Genomic DNA, 15,097 nt, shown 5'->3' with positions numbered 1-15,097 from the left:
AATAAATGGGATGGTGTCTTGCATATGTACCAAATAGAATATGACTGGTGACAATATTAAAGACAAGACTGGAGATTTTGCAGAAGGTGTAAATGGTTAATGGCATTAATCATGGGAAATTCCCTGAAGAGGTGAAATTTTAAGGAATGATGGTGTGTGATCCATCTGAGGAAGTAAAACTATTCTTGTCTTGGAGGCAATGTTTAAAGCAAAGGATTTTTAATTTGGTTTGGATTTTTTTAAGTATTTTTAAACTACAAATAAATTATAATTCAGTTAAAGAATCATTTTCTGCCTTAGTAAACAATAGGAATTTTTAAAATCCTATTTTAAATTGTGTAGTACATAAAAACTGTGTTAAAATAGTTAGATAAATGGAATCTGTAGGTAACATCTTATTAAAATATCCTAACTAATTTGGTTGTTATTTTGGCCACATATAAGGACTTTGTTTCAGTTTAGTGGCTGCAAGATTATAATTTAAAATCAAAAAGTATAACTGCCCACATTTGCCAATCCCCCTTACGTTTTTTGTATGAGGGGAAGGTACAACCTGTTTTGACAATGGTTCCAATTAGTGCCTCTGCAGCGATTTGCATGTTATTAACCTGGATAGACCCGAATCTATCTGTTGAGAGGGGCTTCCCTTTCTCAAATTCACATGTAGCACAGGCTCATATAACAAAAGTTTCTCTTGAAAGCTGAAAACTCAGAGCACTTGTACTATGGGTGAAATATTTAGAAGGAGGACAGAAGCTACCGTCCTCAAAAAATGATGAGTGGTGAAAAGAAATTAACAAGCTGTGTTGGTGCGCTGCACATGATCGGCCATGCTTGCTGTCTAAGTCTGTCTGTTGGTTGTTGCTATGACTACGAAAAGCCAGTGGAACCCAATGAGCTGTCTGCAGCAGCGCTGGGAGGACCAGCCATTTTACTTATGGAAAACAGTGGGGCATATTCTGCTGACCTTTACCCTGCAAGAAGCATTTTTGAAAAATCTATTCAGAAAAGAGAGAAGTAATGGGCATGTTAGTATACAATTCTTCCAGCCACGCGTGCCTGCAAGCTGCCGTTTGGACAAGCTGTTGACTGCTATTCCTATGAGCTGATTTGAGAAAGTGGAATGCAGAGTGATAATGCTGCATATCTGCTATCAGACCGCAGAAAAGGTTTTTGTGTTGGGAAGGCAAGCCTTCCCTGCAATATTGTCTCAGCAGCTCTCTAGCTGCTTACTCGAAGAATAGTGACCCGAAAGGAGGGTGTTACCGTCTGTGAACACTGGACTTGTGTGTGGCTGCTGCATGTGAGCGGCAGGTCTGAAGTAGCAGGTGCGTGCTCCGATGGGCACTGGACTGTAACACAGGCTGACGCGCTCGGGTTTACCTGCTTCCTGTTAACAGATTGTTGGCTCAGAGAGCATCTGCCCACACGCTGAGGCCAAGGCTGAGAAGGAGGTCCCTGTGTATCCACTTGACTGACAGAGGTAAGCTCTTTTGCCTTTTTTAAAGCACAGCCTAACAATAACTTGGAGCAAAACTTAACCTAAAAGATTTACATTCATGTGTGATCTGGCTTTACCAAGGAAGCGCGCGCGCATGCACACCACACACACACACACACACACACACACACACACGTTTCCACAAAATAGTGTCAGAGACATAGAGTTGTTTCCGTGAGTTTACATTCTAGAAATCATATGATAAAAAACATTACTAATATGCCTTGGGGTTTAAAATAAATATTTACTGTTTTAACAAACCGTGATGGCTGGTCATTCTGGAGAGTCTTGGTAACCAACAACCTTTCTCCCTTACAAACAATGGATTCTTTTACTAACCGCACTTTGACATAAATTGCATGGAAAATCGGCAGCTCGAAAATTGTGAAGCATTTGTTCTTAAGCCTTATAAATGATTTAACTCTTCACATACCATGTATACGCTTAAATTAAGAAATTCTGTTCCCTGTGTAGGTCATTATAGCTGGTGGGTCACGCACTTCCTTCTTCTGAATTCAGAATCTTGGTGTGCTGTTTGATTTCATTTAGGGTAGTTGTAAAGCAAATAGTGTAGATACTGGAAGCAGTTCACACGTCTTTTCCAAGTATCCTGCATGCCACGCTAGCCCAGAGCACAACACCCCCATTGTGCTCCCCCGGCTCGGAATCCAGGGAAAGAAAGGAAGTGAATCTCCACATTGATTTCCAGCAAAGCTATAGTATGTGGTGGCAAAACTTCTTTTATTGCACAATTTTTCTCACAAGCAGATAGCTTTCAGAGAGAGTGAAACCAAAAACACCACACACCTCCTACAAATATACACTCATACTTGCAGAGGATGTTTGCTGTCAGTTGCTTTGTGATAATAACACAGACTTTGAATTGTAGTAGAAATTGCCCCTTAGTGAGTATTTCTTTGATTTATAGTCTCTTAGGCACAAAGCTGTTACTGTGAATTGAAATTGGTCAGTCAAATCAAAATCCTGGTAAGAAAATGACCAAACATTGATTAAATTCTGTTTCAGCAAAATTTCAGCTTTACCTAAGTCAGTTCTATTGTTGGTCTACCAGAAACGTCAGATATTTACAATGCTCTTGAAAATATTTAATGAAAAATACTTTGTTGAAAACTTGGAATAAAAACCTCTATCTACTAAGAAGTGAAATACCATGAAATGTAAGATTAAATCATATCTGAGATCTACTTCTAAGTAATATATTTCTATTTGCTAGATTTTTCCCCAAAATATAGGTGACATGAGAGTCGCTTTTTAATTTTAAGTGTAATATAATATTCAGGCTACATATGAGCATGCATCTCCTGTTTCACAGATAGAGCAGTATGCCCTCAGATAAGAGAATTATAAAGTGTAGGGAGAATATTGTTCAAAACTTCTGTACTAAATGTCACCAATGTTCAAGATATAAAGATGCAGACTAAGCCTTCTCAGTCTAGATAATCGTGTCCATATGTTTACTGATAAAAACAAATAGGAATATGCCTATTTGTGCGTGTGAGACATTGTATGGGATAAAATGATGACGTGACAGCATTGTACTTCACTTATGTTTAACTTTCAAAGGAAAGCTTCATGAACAGATTTAGTCGTGAGTCAAATTCTATAAATAAAAATATCAGCCAAGGGAGTGATTCTGTTATAGTGGAAAGAAAAGTAGAAAAAGTCTCTCTCCAATTTAATTCCCTTCAGAGCTTTGCACTGCAAAATTCTTAAAATTAACACAGTGAAAAGACCTGCAGCAAGAAAGCGATTTTGGGGGGCTTTTAAAAGAACAAGGAGTGGAAATGCCTAAGGCACACCTGCCTGCCGTGCCCTGCTGCCTTTGTCGTGGCACCATGTGGTACAGGAGCCTTACCCCAAGGGAGGAGGGATGCACAAACTTATACCTGTGTTCTTTTTTCCTACATTAATAACCTTTTGAAGTGATAGGCCATGAAAGATTGGCATTCTAAGTGCACTGGTGCACAACACATCTACATAGTTATTAATTCAACAATTTTGAGAGCCAGATGCAGAGATGTAATCCCTGTCCTTCAAGAATGCACTTTGATTTTTGTCTATTTATGTACCCTATTTTCTGCCACTTCCCAGATCACCTGCTAACAATATCAGATACTTTGTAATTTCCCAGATGCACTGTATCTAACTTTTGCAAAGCCAGTCCTCTTTGTATAGACTTTTTCTTCAAATCTCCCCCAGTGGCAGCCGCCTGTCATGCATCCTTCAAAATGCAGCTAGGATGTTTCCCCAGACACTGCCTCACCTTCTCCTTCGGCTCCATCTGGATCTTACGTCTGTAGTTCTGTCTACTGCACCATATTGCATTTGTCTCTGCTCACAGCCTTCCAGAGTCTTCCTGACCTCTGAATGTACTTTGTCCAGTGTCTAGAACTTGGCATTCAGACATTGTACTAGGAACCTCGGACTTCACTATTTTCCTATTAGTTACTGTAATTATAGGCTTGCTCTCAAAATAGAAGTCTTATTATCTATTATACTGCCTTTCATCAGAGAAACTCAAAGCATTTAAAAACTTCAACGAAGGTTTAATTTCCCTGATATGAAAGGATGGCTTCAGGATCATCCTTTGATAAAAGCTATAAAACCCTATAGGCTATCAGAATTTTCTGAGGGAAAATTTTATAACATATAAATTTTAAACAAAAACAGCTTTGAAAGCTTTAGTATCTAGAAGATGCTGTTTCTCTATTTACAGCTGTTATAACATTTTTAGATGAAAATAAGTTGAGTAAGTTTTTCTATTAGAAGTTTGCTCTAAAATCAGGCCACTTAAAATTAATGTTGAATTGATGGTGATTAGTAGCTGATTATTAACGAAGATACTTATGGAACTATTTTTCATACTGAAGCCAGAAGAAAGCAGAGGTCATGAACTGGAAAAAGACCAAGTAATTGAAATAAAGTCTACAATTTTAGAATTTCTTTTCATTTTCCTAAATAAACCTGAAAAGTTACTGATAATAACTATTTACATTTTACTTCCCTACAACTTGAGTTCCTGAATGAGGGAAAGAATATTCTGTTAGTATCTCTCTTGATACAGACATACTTTTGGGTATAGAGACTTCCCACCCTTTTTCTATATTAAATGGCATCATTATTATTTTTTTAAATAAGCTTAAATTTTTATAGCTTTTTAATGGAAAAATTGCCACAATGCTGTAATAAAAAATAAGAATATATCGGGAATTCTATTAAGATGTAATAATATGTAATCCATTGTCTCCAAGATGCCCATGTTGAAACCAAAAGTTGTAATTAATTTTTGTACATAAAGTAGCAAAGATTAGGAAGTTTAAAATATCCAAATGTTTGGAATTAGAAAACAAAATATTTAGGAAACCACTTAAATTCCTACTTCTAGATATTTTTATATTATATTCCAGCATTGAATTATATAATAAAAACAAGATAAATAGCAACTTTTAATTATCATGCTGTCCTGTAAAAGTTTATTTTGGCTATCCTCCAGCTGATTTGAACGTATAGCATGCTAATTCAATAATAGCTTAAGTTGAAATGAGTTCTGTTTGTCTTAGAGACTAATCATGTTTAATCAATTATTTTAAACCATATATAGTAATTAGAATTCAGGAAATATGAGTCTAAATTATTTGTGCATCATTTTTAATACTTTATATTTTAGGTAAGTTATATATTATTTTGAAGACCTAAATTATGTATTACTATATTTGAAATTCAAATGAAATGAGTGCCTTCTTGTTGCGTTTTATAATGAAGTATTGTAATATATAATTGTATTAGATAATTTTCTAAAAGTTCCACGAACTAATAATTTAATTATGGATGTCTATTAAATTCTGAACTATCACTGCAAAGAGTTTTACAGAGATTTTCCAAATGTCTTTATCTACATTACTTCTGAAAAAGTTAAGACATATACATTTAGTTATGAAGAAACACTTAACTATTGAGTTCTAAATATTGACAAATAAGAACTCTCATTCCAGCTTATGCTCAATTAAGATGATCTTATTTGAATAAATAACACAGAACCAGCAAAGACAGGTTTTTATTTTGAATTTTGACAACATGACATATTCACATAGAACTAATACTAACTTTATTGTGCCCTAGTCTTCAAAACAGAAATGCACTATTTTACCAACTAGGAAATTTAGCCCAAAAGGCAGTGGTTTCCTCTTCCCAGTACAGGTCAGGTATGCATAGATCCAGCATTAATTCTGCACCTTAGAACAGCATTATTTGAGCAAGAAGTCCAGAAAGTTTTCCCTTTTCCTGAGTCTAACCAAAAGTCTCACTTTCAAGGAAAATTTTCCTACCTTAAGAAAAAAAAATCTAGTAATGTTCTCATTATATTTCCTAATTTCTTTTTAGATTCATGTTATAATTTAAGAAAAATTTATTTTTTAATAAAAAATATTATATGAATATTTCAGTGATATTTTTGTTTTCTTGTACTATTGCCTACTTCTTAAGTTTTAGACTTTTTATTAACCTAGACAATCAATCTTCTAGCTTTCCTTTGAGATGTTTTCTCAATAGTGGGCGTAAATTGTGTATCAAAAATACTTTCTTATAATGAATCCTATCCTCTGCTTTAAGTGGGAGAATTAGTCCAATCAATGTAGAGATAATTCTTCTTTATAGATTTCTTTCCCTAGTAAATTTTTTCAGGAACGACTGAATGTGAGGGGCAGCATAAACCCCTCAGACTTCCAATCTTCTGATGTTCTACTCAATTCGGCATCCTTTAGAGACTAATGTGGTTTTAAGATCAGCCATAAGCACTTCAAAAAACTATAGCAAAAATAGCCTTCTAACCAAGAGCTGCAGCGCTTGTTAAAATCTAAGAGTACAAGCAGGGAGTGGCATGAAGAATGGTAAGTTTTTTGAATGCACCGAAAAACTATATGCAAATGAGACATTCTAAGGGATTTTGGGCCATGTGGGAGAAAATGTATTAGTATAAACGTTCACTCTGTCCTCCTCTAAAAAGTTGAAGCCCTTGTACCTACTTCTAGTTGGGGGTAGTTAGCTTTTTCAGAGACATTTGGTCCTCTAAGAAGGTGACCATGTGTAGAGACAGCAGCCTTGTTGATAAAAAGAAACATGCTTAAGCTTTCGACCGTGTGGAGAATCATCCTCCATATGTTAAGTCAGCTACCTCTGCCTCTTTGGGTTGTATTAATACCAAATCTTAGCACTTCCTAAGCTTTTCCTATGCTTTACACTATTAACCCAAACAGTTTCAGAAAGCAACACTTGCTTGCTTCAAAGTGACCTGCCTATTTTGTAGATTATCAAGATGGCTTCACCCCTAATGATTTCAGTTTTCTGTGCTACTGTTCACAAAGGAAAAGAGATTAGACAACGAGAACTTTAGCTGTTCTCGTGTTAACTGTGTCGTCTGGTGATCAGTTTGGGCACTCTCTGAAAGGACACTTAATCTCTCAGATACTTAATTGCAGTATAGTAAATACTATGTATTATATCCTGTGGGGATAAATCACTTTTAAAAGAGCTTGCCTCTCAATGTGTAGGATAGCGTTACTAGTAGTGAAGATAAAAACTTTATAACCACTTAGTGTGAAACAGTGTGAAAAGACTTGTGTTGTTCCATATACCTCAAGGACCAGCTTGAACCAGTTTAGGTAAAGGGAGGTTCTGAGAGTGGTGAGGGGCAATAGGACAGGAAAAGTTATAGTTTGCTTGGGCAGAATGAAAGTTACGGGGAAAACTCAGCTTGCTTTAGAATAGCCGCTGGAGCATGGTAGGCACGTAGCAAACAGGTCAATATATTAAATATTCAGTCAGTATTTGTTGAATGAATGAATGAATCACAGTAATCAGTTTTCCCCCCAGAATTGTGCTAATGCTAACACATTGATTAGAAGATGTTGCTTGAATTTAGAGATAAAATGGTAACTTACGAGTGTTCTGATTTTTTTGAAATCACAAAATAAAAGAGAGGAAAAAAAGGATGAAAATTTTAGCAAGTGCTACTATTTTTAAAAATAAAATATAGTCTTCCTGGTGAGAAGCACTATCTTTTAACAATGATATAAAACAGGAATATAACCAGAAGCTTAGATAAAGCTCAAATGTAACACATCATTTAGTCAATAAATGATTTTAAGAAAAATTGATTTCTACTCTTAACTTTCTTCTTGTTTTTTTTGAGGAAGATTGGCCCTGAGCTAACATCTGTTGCCAATCTTCCTCCTTTTTTCCTTTTCTTTCCCCAAAGCCCCAGTAGATAGTTGTATGTCATAGTTGCACATCCTTCTAGTCGCTCCATGTGGGACTCCGCCTCAGCATGGCTTGATGAGCGGTGCACAGGTCTGCGCCCAGGATCCTAACTGGCGAACCCCAGGCTGCCGAAGCAGAACTCGCAAACTTAATCACTAAGCCACTGGGCCGGCCCCTACTCTTAACCTTATTAAAGCCTCTGGTTACCATCACATCCATCAAGCAATATGGTCAACACTAAAGAGTTAAATTTTTCATTTTTAAATAAGCATAAGGGAGAAAAGTTTAAACCTAGAGTTAAAAGAATTAAGATCTTTATTTTAAGGCTTTAGAAGATAAATAGAGAATTCAGGATGAAAAAAGGTATTAGTTTGGGAGATCATTAAAACCATAAGAGCTGGAAGATCTTATATGGTCAATCAAAATATTTGCTCTGATTAAACTCAAGAAAACAATAAAAACTTGAACGGTTAGATTTCAGTAAACTACAGAAAAAATTATTCGATTTATTCAATCCAAAAGATATTGATAATAACAAATTATATAGAGCTTACTCTGTTAGTTATTATCCCAAGAGCTTTACATATATTAATTTTTAATAAAGGATGTGGGAAATCCCAAAACTTGTAAGCATATTTTAAGTGGAATTTTCCAGAAGTATTACATGTGATCTTAAATTATTTCCCAAAGAGGGATTTAATGAACAACACATTTAGTTGCTCCTTCTTAGATGCTCTCATACCACTTTGTGCATTATATTATTTGTTATCTCATTTTGATGAAGTTTTTCTACGTGTCTAATCTTTCCACATGAAAGTGAACTGGATGGGAGAGAAATAGTGTTTTATTTCTGTTTTTACCCCATCATCTTGTCTTGGATATGGCCACAAATAAATGAGGGATGGCTGGCTGATTAGCCCAAGTGGGTTGTTGGATCGAATGTCAACGAATAAAGGAAGTTACACGAAGGAAAAGTGATGGAGTCAAAGTAAAATAAACTGTGATTCCCTGTAACCATCATGAGCAAATTAATTCAGTCCACATATTATTGTTTGTTTTATTTTGTTATAGTTTTTTTGTTTGTTTTTGATTAACATGCTTTTCTTGTAAAACCCTAGGCTAAATGTCAGAGTAATCCTTTTTAAGTCATCAAACTTCCTCAAGAGGAAATCATGACACAACCAAAAATGATGTGGCTCATTTAAACCACTATAGACTTTTTCCCCAGAATTTAATCTCCCGAACAACTTAACTTTATGTTAGCTATCTCCGACCATCAAGAAAACAATAGAAATGTGGGAAAGCCTAATTATCTCCTTTACCAGAAAAACTACTATTCATTTGTTGAAAATATATTTGTTTTGGGAAAAGGGCTTTCTTAGGTCAATAATTCAGATGACTGGTAATATATCCTGAATTCTTTGACACTGACTTTATTTAGAAACATGACTTTTTCTATGTGGTCTGAAAGCTGATTATATCACTGACTTCCTTGCTACCATAGATTTAGTTTTATAAGACTAATATAACTGATTGATTTATATAATAATTAATATGACTTTTTTCTTGAATTAAAAAAAAGCCTTCCTTCTAAAGTGCATAAAGTGTTTTTAATATATTTTTAGTTAATTTTTAGAGGTATTGGCAGCAGAGAGGAGTTCCATCACCCTCATTTTATGTAAAAGCAATTGATAATCAAAGCTGTAAATAAGCTAGTTTATCTTGAAAAATACCTTCCTTTTGATCCAGAGTCCCAAATGTCTTTTCATTGCCTCCTATTGACAGTTCTCTGGTAAAATAATTCACTTGATCTATATTTTTTATGTGATGTATTAATTCATCATAATCATTTTAAACCCTAAACTTTTGCTTCCTTTGGAATGAATTGGGAAAACATACCCTCAAAACTCTGGCTCGTGCTTTTTGGCAGTGGTATCTGACTTTGCAACTGTCAAGAACTCAAAGATTGTGATCATAAAATTAAGTTTCCTGTGGAATGTTCCATTCATGAACTGCCTCTTTCCCAGATTCCTCAGGCATTTTCTGCATTCCGCTTCTAACCCAGCCTGTGAGAAGTGGTGTTGGGTTTCCATGGTCCATATAAGGCCTGTGAGGAGGAGAGAAGAGGAGCTTAGTGACTAGGATTTAGAAGGACCCTATTCCTCCAAGTATTTGTTGTTGGACGGAGTCATTCAACCAAAAGAGCTTTTGAGTTCAGTAGAAATTAGGAAAAGTATTGTGAAATTCACATTTTCTGATTTCCAACCAAAAGTAAAGCATTTTTGAGAAATTTGCACAAACTCTATCTAAGGCATCTCAAAGGGTGAGAGTATTTTATCTGGTGAACAAGACAGAATGGCCCCTTGTGGATTGACGTTGAGAAATGTCACTTCCTGAAAGGTCAGATTATCCTTTGGTCACTGTGTTCTTTTGGGGAATAAAATCAGAATTTCATCTGGCAAATGTAATGCCAGGTGACAAATGATTTTAAGCCTATCATCAAACTATATTTGCCCAACGAACACGTCAGTACCATGAGTTCATAACTGCCAAGTAGACTAGAATATCTGGGTTCACCCTTTCCCATAGATGGGCTTGCCCATACACTGACAAGTTCTCTAACTCTCCTTTTTTCCAGACTTTTAAAGATCGTGGTCTCAACTGTTGGTATATTAATATAAGTTAGCTGATCATATCCTTTCTAATTTTATCTGATATGGGAAATAAGAGAAATATAGGAAATATCTTTGATAGGGAAAGCAGAGAATGAATGATCCTAACTTCTGGGCACAACTTAAGGCGAGACCAGACCCAAGTATAGATGTCAAAGTTGTGATTGTATATTTAAAAATAATTTTTGAGTTTTCGTATCATTCATTTATTGCACACCCATCAAGGACCTACTATGTGTTTAGGGTGAACAAAAAGATAAGAAAATGAGTCAGAAAGCCATTAAAAAAGTTTACGGTTTAGTGGAAGAGAGGACAGGAACACTAATTACTATAACTGAAGACGGAAGGTGATAAAGTGCTATAAGGCAGATATAATCAATGCATTTATTTATTCTTTCAAAAAGATATGCACGGAAGTAACTATCATTCAATGTAGATGTAGAAACTCTTTAATTGTCTCAAGAAATAAAGTCCTAGAAGATGGTAATAACTGGCTCAGGGAAGGGAGATTTCTTAGAGGATCAGGGAAGATGACTTAGAGAAAATGATGTTTGAATTAGGCCTTATATGAGGTGGGATTTTGACAATAGCTTGGAAAAACAAGCTTTGTAGGCATCAAGAATTGTTTTACTCAACTAACATTTATGTAGCACCCGCTCACTGCTTTCACATAAATTGTTTAATCTGCACAACAACCCTGTGAAGTATGTACTAACATCACCATTTTACATGGGAAAAGAAGAAACTGAGGTTCGTTGAAAGACCCATCGGATTTTATTTTTATGAATTAGTTGCTGACTTTGAGGAGCATTTCATTCCAGTGCAGGGATAAAGGTATATCAAAAGATTCAGGAGTGAGTATGTTTTTAAGGGTGTGGAAGCAACACCTACAACTAAGAAATAAAAGGAGAATATTCCAGCTGAGACAGTAGAAAGAAAAGAGGAAGGAGGGAGAGAAATGAAGAAATTTGTTGGTATCAGCAAAGAGCTTAGCCTGAGTTCATAGCCGTTGGGGAGGCACCAGCAGGAGAGAAGAAAGGTACTAGAGCAAGTGGGGCTACTCCAGGAGCAAGACCCCAGAGAGGACAGCAGAGAGGAGACCCGAGGACAAGGGCTAGCCCAGCCTCAAAGGGAGTGGGGGAGACTGGGACCACGGGAGCACCAGAGAGAACTGAATAAATGGATCAACTTCTGAGAGCTGGAAGGCAGGGTGAGGGAATTCCCAATGGGAGGCCTTGCACACGAGGTAGGGGTAAGGTCCAGGGATGCATGTGAGGTGGCATGGGAACCTTTTCCTGCTCACAGTGCAGAATCAACAAGGAGGCACAAAAGATGGAACAAAAGCTGGTGGAGCCAGAGTCAGGAGTGAGGGCGTATCGGGAAGAACACCGCCTCACACTCACTCCTTCTTTGTGGCTGGGCTCTAAATGTCTAAAGGCACATTTTAAAAATTATTCATATAAATTACTATGACATTGAATGTCCGATGTAGGCGAGATTTCTCTGAAACAGTCTTTTAATAGGAAGTGGTATGTCATAGGCTGGGGGCTGGTGTTTACAAGCATGGATCTCAGACTAACGCATCTGTGGGTGGGAGTCCTGGCTCTGAGACCTGCCTGCAGTGAAGCAGACCAAGGTGCAAACTTCCCTGAGCTGTGGTTTCCGCTTCCAAAATGAGCGTAAGCATGGTACCGAGCGTTAAAGATACATATATTGTATATCGTATATAGCACAGCATCTGACATGCAGAAGGGTTCCATAAATGTCAGCCACTATTGTTGATGTTAGTGGTTTGTGGATTAGAAATTTATAGTATGATTCTCCTCTTAACGTGTGGGCCACTTACTTAATCTGAGTCCTCTGAAGACTTCCAAAGCCATGCATCTTTGAGTTTGGAAGGGACACTGCTACTGTTGCTCTGTGGTTAGATCCTAGTTACCTCTGAAAGGGGTGTGAAATCTAAGACTCATGAATCTCAGAGGGCCTCCATAATGCTCATCCCACAATTGATCAATTTAGGGCGTTAAAAGATATGGAATTCGAGGGGGATCAGGTAACTGGGTAGATGGTGATGCTATTAACCAAAATGGGAATGGAGACCTTTTTTGCTTTGTTTTTTTTATATGAGAGAGAAGACGTTTGGACATGTAGGACTTGACATATTTGTTGGAAACATCTAGGTGAAGGTGCCTAGTAGGCAGCTGGAAATACTTTTCTAGCTATCAGGAAGAAGCGAGCAAACTCTGGAACAAATCAGGACCTCAGATATAGCCTAATTCACGATAGGAATGGACTGATGACTGTATATAGCTTGAGAATATATTACCTCTATTAATATTATATATTACCTCTATTAAAGGCATTTTTCTGATTACAACATGTTTAATTAATAAACGATTATAATTATGTCTTTTTAGCCACTCTACAGTAAAAGATCTACATTTCAAAACATACGTAGTTTTTTTTTAAAAAAAAGCTTTTTTTTAAAACAAACTTTAAAAAAAAAAAAACACTCAGCAACCATTGAACGTGGTTGCTAAGTGTACTTAGGTCAAAATGTTTAAACTGCCTTCACCAGTTTTTTTGCATTTGTCTTCACTCATAAGTTTTAAAAACAAATACTAAATTTTTTATTTCTTTGTTTAAAAGAAAGATAGGAGGGGCCAGCCCGGTGGTGCAGCGGTTAAGTTCGCATGCTCCTCTTCGGCAGCCCAGGGTTTGCAGATTCGGATCCCGGGTGTGGGCCTACATACCGCTTATCAGGCCATGCTGTGGCAGGCATCCCAGGTATAAAGTAGGGGAAGATGGGCACAGGTGTTAGCCCAGAGCTAATCTTCCTCAGCAAAAAGAGGAGGATTGGCAATAGATGTTAGCTCAGGGCTAATCTTCCTCACCAAAAAAAAAAAAAAAAAATGAGATTTTACTGGTCTAAATGCAGTTGTTGGGAAGAAACAATGCAAATTGGCAACCGCCAGTATATTAGGCCAACATTAGTTATTTTGTGGAGTTTGGTATTGAGCAAAAGTTATTTTTTTCTGTTGAAGTTATAAATACTACTAACTTAATTTTCTTGAGAAAAATAAGGATCAAAAAGATAAATTATCTCAAAGAGTTTTGTGAAGATTAAATGGATTATTTGTCTTAAGTGTGTATAACAGGGTCTGGCATGTAGAAAGTGCTCAAGAAGTGTTAGCAAGGGTTGTTATCAATCATTTTTATATAAAATTAAGTAGAGAGGGAAGTGCTTTGCGTCTCTGATTCTCAGGGCTGTGCGAGTTCAGTGGTGACTAGTCGGAATCTTCGCTCTTGAGGATGGTTCACGGTCTTCAGGGATGAGGGAGGGGAAGTTAATGATCACACAGCATCACAGGTACCAAGACAGAGGTGAGCAAGCCTCAGAGGGGGGCGTGAAGGATCTGCCTGGACAATCTCAGAAGTGTGCAAGGTGAAGGGGGAGGTTGTAGATGGGAAGAACACCGTGTGCAAATAAACGAGGCAGGAAAGAAACTGAAGATGGGTTGGTGGGTCTGGAATGTAGGAACAGCAGGGAGAACTGGGCTTGGTGTGGTGAGGGGTGAGCCCATAGGCTCTACAGTCACACGAACTTGGACTCCATTTCTAGCTCTGTGATTGCTAACTGAGCGTTCGGGAGCAGGGCCCTCGGCCTCTCTAGACCTCTGCTTCACTTCCTGTAGAGCAGAGGTAATAGCATTCACCTCTGAGGATTATTGTTAGGATTAAATGAGATTATTGTAAGTGATTGGCATAGCACCTGACACATCAGAAGCACCAAAGGAATAGTAGCCACACCTATTTTTATCATCAGCCTCAGGATCAGCCTCACGTTAAGTAGTTTGGATTAATTTCTTAGGAGAAAGGAGAACCATTGGAGTTTCTTTAAGTGGGGAAAAATAATGCTCATGTTTGTGCGTAAAGAAGATATAACTGGTAACAGCATATCAAATCAAATGAAGAGAGCAAGAAATGGGTACAGAGAGACAGTTTCCGTATCTTAGGCAAGAGAAAAACAGGCATGAACTAAAGTGGTGGCACAGGGGGTAAAGAGAGAGGGATTTATTCAGTCAGGATTCCCACGTATCAGCCACTCTTCTAAGTGTTTGTAATGTGTCGAAAACAGTGACTGCTAAGCAGTCTTAAAAATAGGCGATTCTAAGGCAGTGTGGTATCACCTTGACAGAGGTGTATGACACGCTCGGAATCTACTTTGTGGAGGAGCTCCTGAGGCATCACTGAGGAAACGTTTGGGGGAAAGAAGAGCTGGGTGTTCACCTCAGAATGTGCTCAGCTCACTGTGACCCAGGAACAGTATGTGCTCAATCACAGAGGTGAGAAGGACGTGTTCTAAGGACTGAGAGTCTTTCTGTATGGTTGGAATGCTGGGTGCCCGACATGCAGAGATAGAAAGTAAAATTGGCCAGCGCCAGAGCCAGATTGTGGCGTAATTGTGTCACACTCAGCTGAATGAGAAGGCATTCAAAGAGTTCAGGCAGAAAAGTGAAATAATAATATTTCCGTTATAAAACATCTACTCTGGGGAAAGAATACAATTGAGGTGGGGTGAGAATAAATTCAGGGGGTCACGTAGGAGGATAGTACATATTACAGGAAGAAAGGTTCAAAGGCTCAG

The 15,097-nt window shown here is 37.4% G+C and overlaps 1 protein-coding gene across 15 annotated transcripts in view; it reads left to right on the top strand.

The window, feature by feature from the left end:
- Positions 1–939: 939 nt before the first annotated feature.
- SORBS2 (sorbin and SH3 domain containing 2) overlaps positions 940–15,097 on the top strand; it is a 221,056-nt gene continuing 206,898 nt past the window's right edge. For 7 of the 15 annotated variants that reach the window (XM_014786269.2, XM_014786274.2, XM_014786271.2 and 4 more), the window contains exon 1: positions 941–1,483. The gene's annotated coding sequence lies outside the window, so the exon portion shown is untranslated. Of the gene's footprint in view, positions 1,484–15,097 lie in introns of all 15 variants that reach the window. The other 8 variants (XM_087418378.1, XM_087418382.1, XM_087418381.1 and 5 more) reach the window with 2 other exon arrangements.

The sequence above is a fragment of the Ceratotherium simum genome, chromosome 28 (genome assembly GCF_057802395.1).
Source record: "Ceratotherium simum simum isolate JZ-2026a chromosome 28, ASM5780239v1, whole genome shotgun sequence".
Classification (NCBI taxonomy): domain Eukaryota; kingdom Metazoa; phylum Chordata; class Mammalia; order Perissodactyla; family Rhinocerotidae; genus Ceratotherium; species Ceratotherium simum.
The sequence above is the reverse complement of the archived record's forward strand: the minus strand, read 5'-3'. Positions and strand labels throughout refer to the sequence as shown.